Here is an 18,461-nt window from a genome sequence, read left to right as displayed (position 1 = left end):
GGCTCTCCCCACTACAATTGTAGCAGACTCTCCATGTTATATCTAAGCACAAACCCCAGACCCAGATCTCAATCCTACCTGCCAGTTACACTGCACACAGTAACACTTCCTCCCTCTCAAGCTGGAGTTAGCTCTGGCCCCAGGCAATTGCTGCACAAGTATTTACACAAGTACTTACATTCGTATTTGCAGTGGGTGTGCAGGAATATGCAAGTGTTGGGTGAATCTTTCTCATTCCACTAAGCAAGAGCAAAAAACTTTTCCCCTTTTCTTAGCCATGGACGGACTCCTAATTTAAAATTAGATGCTAGCCATATTTTGTAACTAATGCGTGATGCAGCTCAAGTCCACTGTCAGCTGAAGGCAAGAGGCTGCTGCACTGGACTCTAAAGCCTTTTGCATTGCCTGTGGGCCCCAACATTTTCTCGGGAGGAGATACAATGAGCAAGTCACTTTAACAGTGAGTTTGCTCGTGGCCTGGACAGTATGAAGCACCACTGGTGGGAAGTTTAGCTCCCTGCTCCACAGCGGGTCATCCCTGCAACAGGGAACCTGAGACAGGAGGCAGTGCAATGCCAGAAAAGGTCTAGCAGTACGCAGGGGTACCCAGCAGGAGGGCTGCCGGCAATTCTCACCACTCTCCAGGTGGGCATCCCCCCAAAACAGCACCAGAGGGCACCGGAGCCCTTCTACTCCCGACCCACCACCTCCTAATGGTTTCAAGGGGCAGCTGGAATCGCCTTTCTTGGTGACTCGGGCAGTACAAACAGTGGGGGAATCTCTCCTCTTGTGAATCACTGAAAATGGAAAATAATTGTCTTAAAGATATAATCAGTCTGCAACCAGCAAAACTTTGTCAGCACAAGAATAAGACATTCTCCTTAATCCTGTCCTTGCTGAAAGAAGTTTATTCAAGTATTTATCTAACCTTATATTTAACCAGGAAATCCAGCTGAGCTAATCACTTTCTGCCAAAGAAGTATTTGGGCGCTCATCTGCCGTGACATTTTTGAGTGACTCTGTACACTGTGGCCATTCTTTTAATGATATAATCACACGCAGAAAAAGCCAAACATTTTTCAGTGATATTTCCTTCAGAAAAATCAAAGAGCGTTGTCATCAGAGAAGACATAAGAAAATGCTCCACATTATTTGTAGAGGTGACGCCTCAAGATGAGGGGCCAAGGGGTTCTGCCTCGTGTGTTTTCTATGGACTTTTTCTTCTCCTGTCCAAGTTCACGTTATTTCATTCTGTACTTTAACTTTACATCTTTAACCTGCACTAATGCTGTCTTCTACCGAGACTTCAAACAAGAGGCTCCTTTTTGTGCCGTAACACCTAAGAGTTTGATGGCTTGGTGATCTCTAGCAATATCGCACCTTAGAAATAATACAGCAATGTGCTTTGCTGAGTATCTTCTCATAAATAGCAAGACATTCCCTTTACACTTCCACACTCAGTTTGTGGTAAGCTTATGGGTAGAAACACATTAGAGAGAATAAAGAAGTTATACTTCTCAGATAGGGTAATAGCAATCCTGAGAACACTAGATTTGTAATTTTTCTGGGTGGAGAGTCGCAGTCTCAAGGACAGTTGCTTATGGAACTGCCACCCCCAGGTCTGCAACACCAGAGAGGGCATTGCGTGCCTCAGTTTCCCTGCAGGTAGCATGGTGGTGATTGCACCGACCTCATTCAAGGCCTCTGGGTGAACAGTGTTATGTACATCTGCTCCTGACGCTCCTACCATGGCAGTTGCAATGGGAGCACAAACCCCAAGTGGCTCTTGGATTTCACCACCTCATCCCCGCTCTCTGTGCAAGACGTACATGTTAACATCATCAAAAAAGAAGAAAAGAAAAAGAAAAAGGCAGATGCTTGAGACTCATCCCCCTACTTGTCCCTTGGAAGAATTATTCAACAAAAATAATTGTCAGATAATTAGCTGCCACCACCCCCTCCATTGTCCCCTTCAAATGACCGCCGTGCTGAGTCACGCCGTGGGCTGTGGCAAGGGCTTTGCAAGCTCCGGGTGTCCCCGATGTCCCAAGGCACCCTGCAAGGCGGCCTCAGAGCAGGTCTGCATGGACCCCCCGACCCGCTCCGGAGCCACCCACGTGTGGGTACACCCGTCCCGAGCGGCACAGAGCTGCCTTGGGTTCCCCTCAGACATCAGTGGGAACTGAGGCTTGCAGCAAGCCCTCTGCAGCCTCAGCACCTTCCAGGATCAGGCCTCGAGTTAGAAAGTCATGCGGACATGGCCACAGTCAAATATGAAACAGCTGAATATGCTGCAACTGGGCACATTGTCTTCAGATCAGGCCCGGGAAGAATTAAAACCAAGTGTGTGATCTGAGCATGCTGAAATGAACTCCAAATGAAATTAGAGTTAGCTCTCTCCTTAGCAGGGAGCACAGGATCAGATTGTTAGGTTTTAATAAAGTGTGGCTAGTATATTATCCACCATGCTTTTACAATTACTGCAGAAACAAGGACAGGAACTTCATTAACACTTTACAGGGGAAAGAAAGCTGTGCTACAAGGCAAATGATATATTGCTATTGTGACTGTAGGTGTCCTGCATTTAAGAAAACAAGGCAAAATTCTGGGGAAGAGAGTAATTACACTGTCAGCAAATGTGTTTGTGTTAGCAATGAACTATTCTCTTCCAAGTCCCACAGCTGCTGGGAGCCTGCGTCGCAACACGGCAAATTTCTAGGACAGAAGGTGACTCCATAAACACAGTAAAAACTAATGTGAGAGACAAAACTTCTGAAGGAAAAAACCCAACCCTGCATGCAGAATCATTTGCAAAATGTGTTTTCCAGGCGGCTGCAGCAACCATTGGCAGGCTTACACTTACCGCTTTTAAAGCGGAGGTTAACTGCTTTGATAAAGCGCAGGTGAGGTGTATCTTGCTGTGAGTTGCATGTCAGGCAGGATTAGCTCCTTGGCAAATTATCAAAGCCAACTGATAGCAAAACAAGTTGGGACTCTCCTACAGTGGCAGTTTAAAACTAGGTGTAACTTCACCTAAAACAAATGAATACAGCGGGGGTGTAAGGGGACTACCTAACTAATTAACCCCTTCATTAACTCCCAGACCGATTACAGCATTTTGTAGAAGGAGGTCTCAAGAACTGAAAGATGGTGTTGAGTAAGTTAGAGTCAAACTCAGTTACTGGGAGAATTCTTTCTCTGTAGTTTGGGGATTCAGTTCAGGGTGTTAGGAGGAAAGGAGGACGAGACCATGAGGTGAAATGCTTTGTTGGGTCTTCCAGTGCCTGTTGCTGCTCAGCTCTGCACAGATTCTGACGCTGCAGGAGCAAGCTCATAGTAAAACACATACAATGTTCCTCAGAGTAGGGAAAGGTTGCACAGCAGTTTGGAAAGAGTAGTTCTAAGTGTCCACTGAGAAGGTAAAACCACCATTGACTTGCTGTACAGAGCTCTGAGACAGATTTTTATACTCTTGAATTCGAACAGCTGAGGCACTACAGGAAAAATCCACATCCAAGAAATTACTAATTCCTCTGAATAGTCAATGCAGTAGATACCGATAATACCTGTAATAGCATAGATAATCATGCAAAAGATCAGAAATGCTGCCCTTTATGTCTCCTATTTTCTAATTTTCTAATTTGGCATTTTGGTCTCACTGTAGCAGGACATACAGACAAGTGTACATGCTTACAGTGAGCACATGCCTTCACATGGCACCCCAGCTACCCCAGCAAGATCACGCAGTTGGTGGAAACTCAGAGAGTAACCAGTTTTGTAGCACTGCAAATGGGAAAACTAGGCATGCAAAACTGGATGTTGGGCTGAAAATGTGGCTTCTCAGGGATAATGAAAGAGACAGGAGGCAATTAAAAAGGAGAAAAGTGACAATCTGACAACACGCTCAATTAATGTAATCAGATTTCACATTCACTTCATGAGTAGTAAATCAAAGAGTAAGTAGGAATGATACGAACTTTTTAATATTAAAAACTATTCCCATAATATGCAAAGTCAGGGAATAGTTGTAAATTTCTATGTGTCTGTTGTCGATCATTAACTGATTTAGGATAGACCTTGCTGAGTAATTACATTTAATAAGAGCTTGTCCATACAAGCTGCTATCAGATGTCATTTTATACAGTTTCAAGCCAGATATAATGGGTTAGATGCACATATTAACTTTCTGTAATACCGTACTGGCTTTTTATGGGAGAGGGGTGGGAAAATTCAAAACTGATTATTGTGTGGCTTCCTTTCAGACAGTTGTATTTGATCTAATTTGATTTATAGCTGCACATTTTGAATGAGCAGAAATGTCTGGAGGGGGAAAAGAGACTTGTTACAGTAAATGTTTGCATTAATATATTTTCACCTGCTTGCTTGGTGGGCTCAGAGTTGGCTGGATTCATAACTGTTTGGGAGTCTTCTGTATTAAAAAAGCTACTCTTTATCTTTTTGCTCTCTCTTGTAGGGATGTAATGAGCTTCCCACACCCACCGCAAGAGGTGATTGTGTAACTAATCCATGCTGGCATAACAATGTCTTCACCTAAATTACTAATATTGCTAAACAAATGCAGGACAAAGGCAGATGTCAGGTGTCTATTTTTGTGAGTAAAGTACAGCTGTAACTCATAAGCAATTTTTTTCCAGGTGGTCCTAGAGGATAAATTACTTGAACCTCAAAGAGAAGTGAGTACAGAGGTTAGAAGTTCCCCTTCATTTTAGAGAAGTGTATAAAAGTTTGGGTGCTAATATTACTTGAAGGCACAAAACCACAAACAGTTTTCCTGGTTGCCTGAGGGCTTCTGGGTCCCCAGTGTAACTCAGCTTAGTCTTTAATGTACTGCCACTGGTTTTCTTTAGCAGTGAGACACAGGGAGAGGATCCAGGGCCTTTTCCAGTACAAACTAAAGCAGGCATACAGGCTGAAAAAGACTTAAGAAAATGCATAAACATCTATGCATCTGGACTACCCTCCCTGCAGTGTGAGGACTCAAGGTTCTTCTGCAGTTTAAGCACAGGACTAGAAAGTCAGCATTCTTTGGGCTGACTTTTGTCACTGAATTTCTGCATGATGGTTGGAAAGGGCCTTATCTTTGCAGTGAACTTTTACATAAATCCTTGCTCCAGGAACAGTTTCTGTTAGCAATTTAATAGTATCTGCACTTTACAGACTGCTGGGTCCTGTGAGCCAGGCCAATTTAGAGCAGCACCATGATTTAAGGTGACTTGTCTCTGCATCTGCACCTGTGTGTTATGTGTCTGTAGGGCCATGTACTGTTTCTGACACCCGTTGGACAGCAGGTTGTGTGTACCAGCTCTCAAGTCACTCAAACCATTGACTGTGTTGGGGTTTGATGGGCTCCTGCTCAGTCTCCCCTTTAAGCAGCATTGCTGAGGGGCACTGGAGAGTCTCTGTACTGCCTGGAAAACAGGGCAAGTCACCCGAGTCCTCCTGAAAGCATGGAGAGGGGCAGGATGGAAATCTCTGCACCTGAAAACAATCAAAACACTCAGTACAAATCCATCCCTTTCTTAGGTGGATTTTAAGTTCGAAGTGAGGCTTTCCCGCCTTATCTAACTCAGGTAAGTCTTATTCACTAGCATTGCAAAAACCTGTTATGGTTTTATTTGGCACTGTTTCTTCACATGTTGCTGTATATGCAGTCTCACTGGTGCCATGTGATTGCAGTGGCATGTGTTTGCCTTGCTGTGGGAGATCTAGACGGGAACACCTTTTGTTTCATAGTATGAATTTATCTTTCTCTACAGGTGTTTTCTGGGATTGATTTGATGCTGATCTTCATTGGGTCAGCCCTGCTTTTGCTCTGTAGGTTATACGCACAGTGCTCCTTCTCTCAAACAACGATGCAGCCTCTGTGTATGCAGCACACAAAAAACTCCACTGTGTTGCTGACGGTCTGAATAAATACCTCCTAAGTTAGGTCTTGACATGTTAGGTGTTGTTCAGTGAGGTAGTTTGTTCTGTTGACGCCGGTTTGGATATTTTGGTTGTGTTTGCTATTCATTATGAAATCTTTATAAGAAAAAAAGCAGAATTTACATAAAATTAGAGGAATAGGTGTTCATTTCAACATTAAAGGAGGTGGGGGCTGAGAAAAGAAGATCATGTATTCTCATGTTCTCTTGACCTGTTTGGTAAGGTTTCTGTTGAAATTTCTGTTACAGCATAAGCTTGTGGCGTATCTCAGTACGGCCTGGCTATATCTCTAGAATGCTCCGAACAAGAACACTTCCAAATCTGTGGGAACATCAGATTTCAATCTCCATCTAGATGTGAAGTTTAATTTTCTCAACTGCATTTGCATCCTGAGATATAGAGAGAACATAAACATTTGGTATTCAGAGAAGTATAGGGCATTTGCATTCGCATCTCCAGCGACTGCACGTGCCGTCTGCCGGCGCGCTGCCCACACTGCACACACGGGCTTGGTGCCCCAGCCCAGGGTGACAGGGCTCCCAAACCAGATATCCCGCGGAGTGACTCTGCCTTTTCTCACATGCATACTCATTAGAGAATTTCTCTTATTACCTGGGCTATAATCCCTCCCTGGGGTGATGCCTTGTGCACAAAATTAATTTCGTTTGGCCGCAGAAACTCCCTATGCCTTTGGCATATGAGTCTTTATACATAGAGGAAAAAACATCTAAGGCAAAGCTCCTTCATTTATAAGACCCAATAGAAAACATCTCACACCAAGCCAGATTAGAGGTCTTTACTGAGCTAAAATTAGTCAATGCTTGTTTTAGAAGAAAATTGGTTTGGGTTTTTTTTTGTCTTCCCCCCACTTTGAAAAGCTGTTAGAGGTTTCTGCCTTTATTGGCTGAGGTGACTGTTGTGCAGGAGGGATGAGGTGAGTCTGCTCAGTTTTGGAGATGGACTAAAGGCAAGTCTACACCTGGCATCTCCTCTGCATCATTTTTACGGCTCAAATGGGGTGAAAATTTTCCACATTTCCCATATTTTTTTAGTCTTTCCTTCCTTTCTTCTTTCGCTTCTTCTCCTTTCCTTCCTATCAGACAGGCAATTATATCTAGCATTTTGAGAGGTAAATTTTTTTCAGCAGCAAAAAATAATTTTGCAGAAAGTGCCTGCATTGTTTTTTCATGGAAAAAGTGAAAATTAAAACAATTCAGTTGAAAATAAAATAAGATTCAACCCAAAAGCCTCTGAGCTTTCAGTGTAACTGAAAATGTTTGAATGATTGAAATTCCTGCAGACGATGGAAGGGAAAAAAACCCCGTTTTTATTTCTAGTAATTCCAGTATTTCACCTCAAGGGGGAAGTTGGGTTTGTTGAAGTTGTTTTTTCCAGAGCAGCTGCTATTTGAGTCCTCTCATCCCCTCTTTTGCTTTTTATTGCTTTTCCCACAGTTTAAACCAGATTCTAATATTCCTTATCTTCCTCCCCTCCTTCTCTGTCTAAAACACCTAAATCTTGTTGTCATTTTGCTACTCGTGAGAAGGGTGAAAAAGGAGGCACACAGCTGAAAATCATAATTTTTAGCACTGATAACAGAAATTAAAAATATTATATTGATTTTTTTTTTAAGGGGGTAACACTCTTTTTTTAAAAAAAAGTGTTTCCTTTCTCTTCCAAAACTTAATAGGCTCTATTTGAGCATTTCTTAGATGGCATGTGGATTCAAGGGCTTCACATTTCATCAGCATCCTTAATGAGCTTGAGGTGCCTCTAATAAATCTCAACCCTTTTAATGAATTCTTTATAGTTCTTAACTGCTTCAGATAGGGATTGACGAGTGTAACCAGTAGCACAAAATCTTGGCATGCAATAAGACAAACAGCCCCATCCTTTCCCTCTGGCATCCCATCTGAATTTCTGCAGTGGAGATAACGAAGAATCTGTCACTACTATGAAGTTTTTGAAATTTAATTAGGGAACTAATAAAACAGCTCTCATATAGTACCATAGTTACCTAGGAGATATTATGTATTGTTTAAGAGCTTCTACCGATAGAGCAGGATTGCATGTGTTGGAGACCTGTTACTTGAGTGAGGCAAGTTTAAGATTGACCACTTCTCTTTTGTAAACCATTTGCTAGCAGGGTTAATACTTTACTAGAAAGACATATTTTCTCTCCTTGAATGAACCATTTATACACCATTAATGAGCAGAGGCTGGGATATTAGATTTAAACACCACTCAGTTTGGAGACAGATGTGGGCCTTTTTTTTTTTTTTTTTTTTCTTTCTTTTTCCTAGTTTTCATTCTTGGTCACATTCTCAGGCTAAAAGGGCCCATTTTCCAGTTCTAACTCCAATGCTCTGAAAATCATCCTAGCACAATTAAAGCTTTTCATAGGCAGAGACTAGGACGTTTTGTCTCGGCTCTAGTGGAGGAGCTATAAACAACAGATCGGATTCATCACAGTGGATCTTCCTGCAAGTTCTGCTCTTGAATGCTGGGTGTGATATGCCCAGGCCTACTCTTTTAAACTCAGTGGATATTTTGGTATGAACTTCAGTCCAGGGAGTTTCACTTCGTGCAATTACTTTCAATACATCTCATAGTAGATTAGATTTTATTCTGGTGGTATATTCTATAAAACAGTCCTGTCAACTAATCTGTAGGTATAGATAGTATATAGCTAGTCTTAGAATTCACCAGAAAATGGGTTGATTGTGCCTTAAGAACTCTTAAGATTTCAAATATTTTTCCCATACCACATCAGAAAACCACTCATCTTTGTGTTTCGATTTTTTTGCGTGTGATAAGCCAACTTGTATTTGAAAATTAAAATCTGCTTCAAAGAACATTTTCAGTTGTGAAAATGCCAAAGAAAGCCTTGTTGACCATTTCAAAACCATTGTTTTTAGGAGAATAATTGAAATGAAAAAAATCTACCATCCTCTCAACTAAAAAGCCATCCCGCCCCTCTTAACTATATCTGTTTGAGCAAAGCAGCATATTCCAGCAATAAAAAGAAACCACATTAAAAAGTATTGACCGAGTCTACTTAATGTTTATTGCTCTTTGATAACTAACAAGAATAGGAAAATCTTCTCAGCAAGGCGTCATGGAAAGGATTTTCTTGGAGAGCAGTTGCACTGAGAAAATCATGGCTCCGTTATCACTTTCTCAGCTGAAGACCCAGCATTTTGCCCCTCAGTAAATGAACTTCCAGGACTTCTTTGCACTTCCTGGAAGCTCATGGTAAGGGGATTTTATTGTTCAAGGCTAAGCTAAAAGGGAGGGAGTTGTTTTCCCCCAAATGCTTGGATTGCAGTAGGCTGCTGTGAGAGAGTGGTATACGTGTTTGTGCAATAGCACGATTGTTGGAGCATTCCAGTGACAGATGTTGTTAAACTGATTTATTATCAACATAAAGGATGTTCAATAATAATAAAACAATGATGAATCCTCACTTTCTGCTGAAAGGCAGCAGCTCATGGCCTGTGGCAGGCAGATGGCTGAACTTGTAAGATGAATTCTGGAGAGTTCAACTCAACAAAGTCAAAATGTTTGTCCTTTAAAAATAATGAGAGGTCTTTAGCATACTGCCAGTCCTCCAGATTAAAATACTTCAAAGTGAATTGTACTTTCACAACAGCTCATATCATTGTCCTAATGACTGATAACAAGTTTCTCAGCTGTGGTGGGTTTGTGGTGCAGAAAGTATCATTATCTTGTTGGGACAAGGGAGTCAGGACTTAGCTCTGTTGTCAGGTCTCTCGTTGTCCTGCAGAAGTGTTGAGTCATTTTAATTTGACGAACAATCGTGACTTCTTTAAGGTGCTGTGAGCAGCAGCTGACTAATGAACATGGCACTGAACTCCTTCTACAAGGTAGCAAGTACCCTTGAGCCAAGAAGTTTATGAAATTATATCCGTGAGCATTCGACCTATCAGACAAACCTTGTGCTGAACTGATGACAGTGCTTGACCAACACATCATTAAGACTTTCTCACGGTTAGGAAGGAATTGCTTGGAATTAAATTATTTTCCTGCAGGCTGAAAGGCTGTTGGGAATGTTATTTTATTATGGAGCTTGCTGTCTCTCAGTTATAGGTTCAAATCCAGCCTTATGAACTCCTACTGAAAAATCACTTCTCAGAGTTACACCTTGTCCCTACTGAAGCAGTTCTGCTCCAAATGGGATGTCCATAACATGACTTAGTCATCTTTGTTGTAAGGAATATAGGGTGCTGCCATAAAGAACCAAGAATTAATATGAATATGCCACAGGCATCACCTAGAAGCGGAACATCTCAGAGTAAGGATGGAGTGAAACTTCCGTCTCCATGATGTAATTACTGAGTGAAATGGGCTGTTTGCAATTATGATGATATTAAACCTGATAAAATTTTTGGGCCAGATTCTCTCCTCATTTATACTGGTATGAATCAGGAGACTGAGAGAGGAGATCTTGGCCAAATAGAGTTCTTGAGATAAACCTCAGGCTAAATAAGATTGAAATCTTCCACACCCATGATACCCCTCCAAACATCTCTTTTACTCTTCTGTTAAAGGCCAGGTATATTTATGGTGCAAACCATATTAAGATTATTGCTATTCATTAACTATGTTCTAAAGTTTTTAATCTCATCCTCTTCAGGAGCACTGAAATGATTTACATACCAAAACAGTAGTGTTGAAAATGTTTCCATCTGTTTTCTATCTTTTCCAAGAATTTTTTTAGACATTGGCCTTTTTCTCAGGAGACTGTGTCCCTGAGGAAGCATTTCCTGACCAGCCTGCCTTTCAGACTACACTAATTAAGGTGTTTCTATGTGAGTCACGGGGACTTTCCTCTTGCATAAGATATGGGTGATGCTCTTTTGGGGCGGGAGGGGGAAGAATCCAAACAGTGTTACTAATGGGCGTGAAACATAATAGCCTGTAAATTCACCTGATGTTAGCTGATACAGACAGAACCACAGAAGGGCTAGGCATCTAGTCAGATGATATAAATAGCTCAACTCCAATGACTTGCTGATGAGCTGTCCTTATATATTCAATGTATGGAGCAAATATATGACATCAGTAAATCTGGTATAGGAGCATGGCTTTGGATGTAAACCATTTCAAATACTGAACAGATTCAAAAGCAAAATGAAAAGCTGTTCATGAAAAAATTACCAAAGGAAAAATCTAAATAAACAAAACCTTATTTTTTTGCAATGCATAATTTCAGCAGGTTTATTTATAACAAAACCTCAGTTCTTTTATCTCTAAGAGCTGTTATACAATACGTTTTCTCAATGACTATCTAGCAATCATTCATAATTTTATTTAAACACTTGCAACTTTTCTTAGCACGTACCAAGTGATGAAAAAATCTTGATTGCTAAGTGTAATTTCTCTAAATCACTGCTCTCATAACAGGAGTTCTAAAGAAGAAATGAAAAATTTGAAGCTGTCCTACAGCTGGCCCCTCTACTCCTAAACTCTCCTCTTAACTAAAAAAATATAATAAATTACCACTTTTGTATGTTCTGTACACTTTGTGCGTGACCAGCAATGTTGCAAAAAGTTAACAATGAAATTAGCGGTGTTAAATTTGTAACAAAAACACAATGATGAAAAGTGGGTCTGAAGGAACTTTCTGAAATTTGCCTACTACAAAGAAAGGGGAAGAAGCTGTTTGTAAGGAAGAGGGTACGCTCTTTTGTGAGGAAGGCAATAGAAGATGACATCGTAGCAAGAGATGGCAGAACTGCTATATTGACTCCAAGTTTCTGTGGTTTTTCCAAGTTCAGAACTTGTCCATACAACCGTGGCTCCAGTTTAGGTCAAAACTGGAAAGGAACTGTCTCCAAAGCCAAACTTTGTGCCTGAGGGCACAGGAATATCACAAGAGTAGCTGATATTGCAAAATGTTTTGGGTTGTTGGTTTTTTTTTGGGTTTTTTTTTTTTTTTTTATTACAAAACCCCCCAGAAGCAGCTTATGGTATTTTGCCATTCCTGCTGCAAACGCCACTGGTGGCAATTTGATGCAGCCTCAAGGTAGAAAGCCTGTCTCAGAGATATAGGCAGCAACTTCTAGCCATTGAAATATTTTTTCAATATATACTTTACCTATTCTCCAGCTCTCTGAGGAATTACCTTATTGCTCCTTATCCCTAGAGACTGCCATTTTGAATCCTTTTCTTGTCTCCCAGGCTCAGCTAAGAGGATGATACGAATTGTGTTGTAGAGTCACCTCATCAGACTGATGCACCGAAGTAGTTTGGAAGTAATTTCATAAGTCTCATTTGGATCCAAGCATGTGCTCACACCAGGCACAGAGGCCATGGGGAAGGGAAGCAGTGCTGGGGATGACGTGTCCCGTGCCATGGGATGCTGTCCCCCTGCCCAGAGCAGGGTGGCACATTCTCCTGCTCCAGCCTGGCAGGACTGTGGTGTTCTCAGGTAGCACAGCACAGGTTTGTCCCCGGCAACACGCAGCTCAGACTTCACTGTCACCACAAACTGCTATCAAATTCGTGGCAATTAGGAAGCAATTCCTGCCTGGGAAGCAGCGCTCCATCCAGGGATAGCAGAAACAGGAGGGTCACGTATGCACTTCAGACAGATCTTAGCCAAAGCAGAACTGGGCATGATAAGGCAGGAATTCTTTCTGCCAAGTATAAGAATGGTTTGATTCTGTTTGTTCCAGTGCCATCCAGGTTTATCTCCAGTCTGTGCTAGACCAGGACATGGTCTGAACTGGCCCTCTGTGTTAACGAGGAGAGGCGTGAGCAAACCTGCAGCCAAACCCCCTTGTCCTTCTTCCCTGTCCCCAGCCTGGAGCTGAGGAGGGCAGGGTGAAAAGCAGCACCTGCCTCCTGCCCCGAGGGGAGCCCTCAGCTGACAACAAAATCACAGGCAGCAGGCAGGGATGCCCTGGGAAATGGGTATTTCTCCTTCCTCCACCTGAGCAATTACATGACCCAGACGTGGGCGAGGGCAGCGGCAGGAGGGAAAGGGCTTTGTTCCTTCCCCCCCCACTTTGAACAGGCAATTCGCATCGTCCTATTTTCACACAAAAGGGGTATTTGGTAATTTTGTATGCTATAACAATGAGTCTGGTATTTCCGTAGTGATGCATATTGTTATAATCTCTCTCTGCTTTGTTTCCTCGACATATTTTTTTATTAAAAAGTCTTCCCAGCTTTAAATAAGTACAGAATAAGTGTGGTCATTCTGGGAACATGAGAGGCCTGATTATCTGACCATCAAAGCCTATGCTGTAAACAGGATACTAGTAAACAGGAACTGAACCCCATATGGAGAGTTTGTGGTTTTCTTCAGCCTCTGTTTGTTATGTCTTACATCCTGTTAATTATAGAAAAAGAGCTGGAAAGTTGGAAATAATCTTTTCTCCAGATTATTTCCAGCTTCCCTCAGATAGAAGAAAATGCAGTATAGTACTGTCTTACCTTGCTTCCTTCAGATGTAAAGCATTAAGACAACTAATTCCAAGGGGATCGATTTTCAAGAGGATTACAAGTAGATGTGTGGTTTTTTTAGTTATAAAATGAAAATTAAGATCTTAGCATCTTGTTCAGGGAATCCTTTCAACTTCTAGCACAGCTTTTCAGGGTATTCTTTGGAGTTTGAGAACTTTTGATACCTTTTTAACACCATCTGTGCAACTGGTGTAATTCACGTGTAAGTAGGTGGGTTCTTAGAATGAAGATTTTGTTGCACAAAAACAAATGACAGAATTTACTTTAAAGTCATAGCTTTCAAGTTTTCTGTGTTGTTAGGAGGTTTTGCTTATAGTGCACCTTTCCTAATCCTACTGGCATCGCTTGCTTAGCTACAGCAGATTGTCCATGCAGCCAGAGAGGTTTCTCCGGAGCTTGCCAAAGCAGTGGGCAGTTTAGACAACTAAGCCCGTACTCCCTATGCTTATTCTTTACATTTGATTTGTATGAATGATTGCCCATCTTTTCAGCATAGTTCAGTCCAAGCTTCCAATGTTAGCAAATTGGTTCAGAAGCTAAATGCTGGAAAGTGTTTCTGTCCGAAGTTTTGCATCTTGAGGTGCATTGGTACATTCCTCCTTTTTCTTAATAACATGCTTTGCAGTTTTGGTGCCTGATGGACCCACATCAGAGGAATGGTGTGAAGTTGATCACACTTTGTTTAGACCTCCTTTTATCAGGTTAGGCTTTGTTTTTGCGAAGCAAACAGCCAAAATCTCTTTGGCTCAAGGTGCCTTGTTATCTGTGACTAACTGAAAGTACCAACTACTGCTTATGTTTCTTAGACAGCCCTGAACTAGAGACCACAAATAAATCTCTCGTTATGTTATTTTTCAGCTCTCTACTCTCAACACTGTTTCTTTAAACAGCTCTCTGATGTTAACCATCTGCTCTGAATTGCTGCATTACTCTTGAGCTCTGTAAGGCCAAGTCTCGTGCTCTCTACCGCCAGCAGCAAGCTCAGCATCCAGGCTCAGGCCAAGTCCTTCCTCTGCAATGCAGAGCCTCAGCTGCTATCGGCTCTCATCCCTGCGGGGAGGAAGATGGGAAGATATCTTCTGCCCCTGTCCCCCGGCCTCAGGGCCTCGCAGCACCTCCAGTCCTGGGGTTGCCACCAGAACAGGAAAATAACGCCAGAATTAAGGAAATGTCAAGCGAATTGGATGCTTATGAACAATAAGGTGTGGATGCTATAAAAATGTTCAGTTCTAGCATAACTGCTCCCATTAAACTCAAGGAATAAATTCCTCCCGACTTTACCAGGAGCAGAGTGTGGCTAGTACTGAGAGCTTTTGAAAATCCCACTGTATAGCTGGACCCACTTTATATACCCATTTTAATGACATGATTAATAAAATACCAATGGAGCTCCAAACAGTTCTGTGTTCATTTTCCAAAGCAGATTGACTCATCCGTAATCATAACCAGACTTCCAATTACACTGGATTTTAATTGTTCTCCTTTAAGGATAATTACTAGTACTCTGAAAATAATTACTATGAGTAGCTGGTGATGAGTAGGAATAGGCATCCTAGCTTCTCTCAGCCTGTTCTGTCACTTGAGTTACGAGGAATGTAATTGGATATGTGACACCCAGACAGAGAGTGGTTTCCAGGATCTGAGAGCACTCTGTTTCAGTTAATGTGTTAATTTGGGTTCCATCTTCTCATTTGTTCTTCTTTGATCTATCATTTCATAAAGTCAAAGGACCAGATTATTAAGTGTGTGTGCTTGATTTATGTGCAAGACTGCATTTGCATACACATTAATATATTTATAGTTTTGGTCCAAATTTCTGCAAGCCACAGTATGGAGTAATACGAGCTGTAATTTCACACTGCGTGGCAACAACTGGTGGGAATAAAATTGTCCTGCAATTTGGCCATATTCACATACTAGAAGCTATTTTCCATTTGGAAATTTTGAATATTACCAATTGAAATATATCTGTAAGCAAGCTGTAAAGTGTGGCATTACATGAGCTGAAGGGCATGGAGCAGTACACCAAATCTGGGGCTCAACAAATCTAGACCATCAAGAAGCAGATGAGACTTGCTCTTCTTTTTGCCTGAGAATAAACAAGCAGGGACTTTATCTCCTGGCTGGGAGAATGGTTAGGACTGGATTTTCTGAAGTGCTGCCTGAGAGGTTAGATTTGCGATTGTTCACAGCATAGGGCTGATTTTTGGCATGACTATTTATTATACTCACCTAGTTAAGATGCCAGTGCCAGGATTCTGCTGCCATTTATTTGTAAGCACAGATTGTACAAGTGTAAGTAGACATTCTGAGAAACTGGGTCTTTAAAGTTTTAGGCCTCTGGAAAATTAATTATTTTTTTTTTCTCTGACACCTAGCCCAAAGGGTTTAGCAGAGGTTTAGTAGAGCAGCTAAGATCCAGAAATGATTGTACTTCTGTAGTACTTTCTTTTTATAATTCGTGTAGGATCCTTTGAGACATAATACAATAATGTAAATATAATCATATAATCTTTTAAGTTTTAATACAGTAATTATTTGTATTAGACAAGTATTGTTTTAATAATAGTTTTTCTTCAAACTACTCCAAAACCTCCATATTGTAATTAATTTTATTTTTAAAATTGTTTCCAGTGGGAAATGCTGACCCTTAGAAATGTGTAGTTTTGCTTGTGAAATATCTGTTACAGTGATACTTCCATCCATCCTGGTGAAATTTAGGAAGATTTCAGTAAAAAAAAGATTGGGATACCAGCCCACAACTCTGCCAAACAGATCTCAGCCAGGACAGCCGAGGGGTGGAGGTCTGGTTCGTGGGGAGCTGGGACGTGGCACTCATTCAAGAGTTGTTCCCTGAGCTGTCAGATAGACTGGCTCTCCCCTTCTCTGCTTGGAAATGTTTGGCTTCATTCTTTGCTAGAATGAAAAGCTCTGCTTGAATTAATTTGATTTTTGGTTGACTGGTTGGTTTCAGAGATGCTGGTTTGTATTTTCTGTGAGGTATATCTGCTCCATCACTGCTGTGGCTTTGCATGTTACAGTGGAGAGATTTGTGGAGTTTGAAGATTTTCACTTTTCCTGAAAGCGCTCAACAACTGGGTTTGCCCTCCGATGTCTAAGATTTTGTTCAGTGGAAAGATCATCTTAAATATGGCCATCATGTCCCCTGCCCTCTGACGGTTAATGATTTGAGTCTCCTGCAGAGGGATATGGTTGTCCTGCTGGCTCATGGCCTGGCTCACCAGTGGATCTGAAATTGTAGAGGTCCGTGGCTTGTTCAGCATTACCAAGCCGCTTTCAGATCTGGATTCAGATCCAGAAGTAGATGGCTTTGAGAGCCACCCTCTCAGTTTGAAGGTATTGCTTTCCCTCCATTTTGTTTCTGCTTCGTAAATGCGTAACAAAATTTTGCCTCCTTTTAGCTTGTCAGAATAATCTAATCCAGACATTTCTGATTTAAATTATAGCCTTTTCCAACTAAAAAACTTTCAGAACTGGCTTTCCTTTTAATCCCTTTTTATTTATTTATTTTTATATATCTTGTCTTAACAAATGATGTTGCTTCATGTCATCTTGAATGATGTGGTGTAAAATTAAAAGAAAAGCCACTTTGTAATGTATCAAAATGTTATTTAAAAAAAAACCAAAATGTTTGTCATTTATTTTGCTCACAAGTAATCCCAAGCGGCAGCACACTGTGAGGTTTTCTGTGAATGCATTTACAATAGGAGCCAACCACACATTTCACTGAATCAACAGGCTTGTCTCAAGATATTTATGACATGAATGTTGAGACTTCTGTTTAGTCAGCCACCCCCAGGGAAGACAGCATTTTTGATAGCGCCTAAAGAAATTAGGCACATGTTGTCAAAAGGGTCTTTGAAACATCTGAAAAATCATTGAAAAAATGTTGATGGTTAGGTCATCTAGGGGCTTGCAAATACTGTGCTGAGTACCTAATTCCCACTGCAAAGAAATGGAAATGCAATGCTCCCAACAGCTGGAGCCAGCAGCAGCACAGCTATCTTCACCATCACCAGCAGAGACAGAACAGCAATAATCCCATTTTGTCACAGCAGCTGAGCAGCTACCACTAGCTCTGGATGTGTCACCTATAAAAAAAAAAATCATTGTCTGTCTGCACAGCTTAAAGGCTGACTTTCTGTCACTCCCAGGGAGGATGCTGCCCTTCGGCTCACCCAGGGAAGGCTGGTTGTCTCTGAACTGGGACTCTCTGGCTTACTTCTGGTGGAGGACTATGTGCTAATTAACAAGTTTCTCGTTACCCCGCGTAACATTTGCAGTCCGAGTTAACTCCAGAACAAATAGTAGTTTTTCCTGTGTTTGGGGCTCCACCCACAAGACCCCTAAGAAGCGCTAGCAGCAGACCCCGTGCTCTGGGGATGAAAGGCAGGGGCGCACTGTGCAGCGGCTGCATGGGCGCGAGGGCAGGGCTCGCCTGGGGCAGGGCAGAGGAGGCCGATCTGTGTGGCTGATGCCAACCTTGGTCCCAGTTCCCCAGCCGCCTCCTCTTACCGCAACCCCTTTGAGCGTCATCTGAACTATTTTTCCAGCTAGAGCCAGACTACTTCATCATGTCCTCGGTATGAAAAAACTTGCAAAGGGGGCAACCTTTGATCCCTAAAAGCTTTCAGAAGTGTTAATTCCATGTCTGGAATATTGTCACGAAGCGGCTGAATTCCACTGCGTAGAAGAGCACAGGCGGCACCCGGGGGGGTGAATGCAGCCTGCTCAAAGCTGTGCCATGTGGAGAAGGGCATTTCTTGCTAGGCTTTGTGTTCGGGCTTTTATGATGCTTTTAATATGAGAGACTCTTATCATGGTTCATTTACTTCCATGCTTGTGGTTTTGCCACTTGGGAGCAATTATAGGATCCTCTGATTCGTGCTAAGGGAAGAGCTGATGTTTAGATGGTGAATTATGTGGCTATTTTTTGGTGGACTTTTGTTGGTATTGAGCTAGAAGATGTTAATGCACTTTGGTCCAATTAAGCTGGCAAT

This window comes from Falco naumanni, chromosome 10 (genome assembly GCF_017639655.2).
Source record: "Falco naumanni isolate bFalNau1 chromosome 10, bFalNau1.pat, whole genome shotgun sequence".
Lineage (NCBI taxonomy): Eukaryota > Metazoa > Chordata > Aves > Falconiformes > Falconidae > Falco > Falco naumanni.
The sequence above is the reverse complement of the archived record's forward strand: the minus strand, read 5'-3'. Positions refer to the sequence as shown.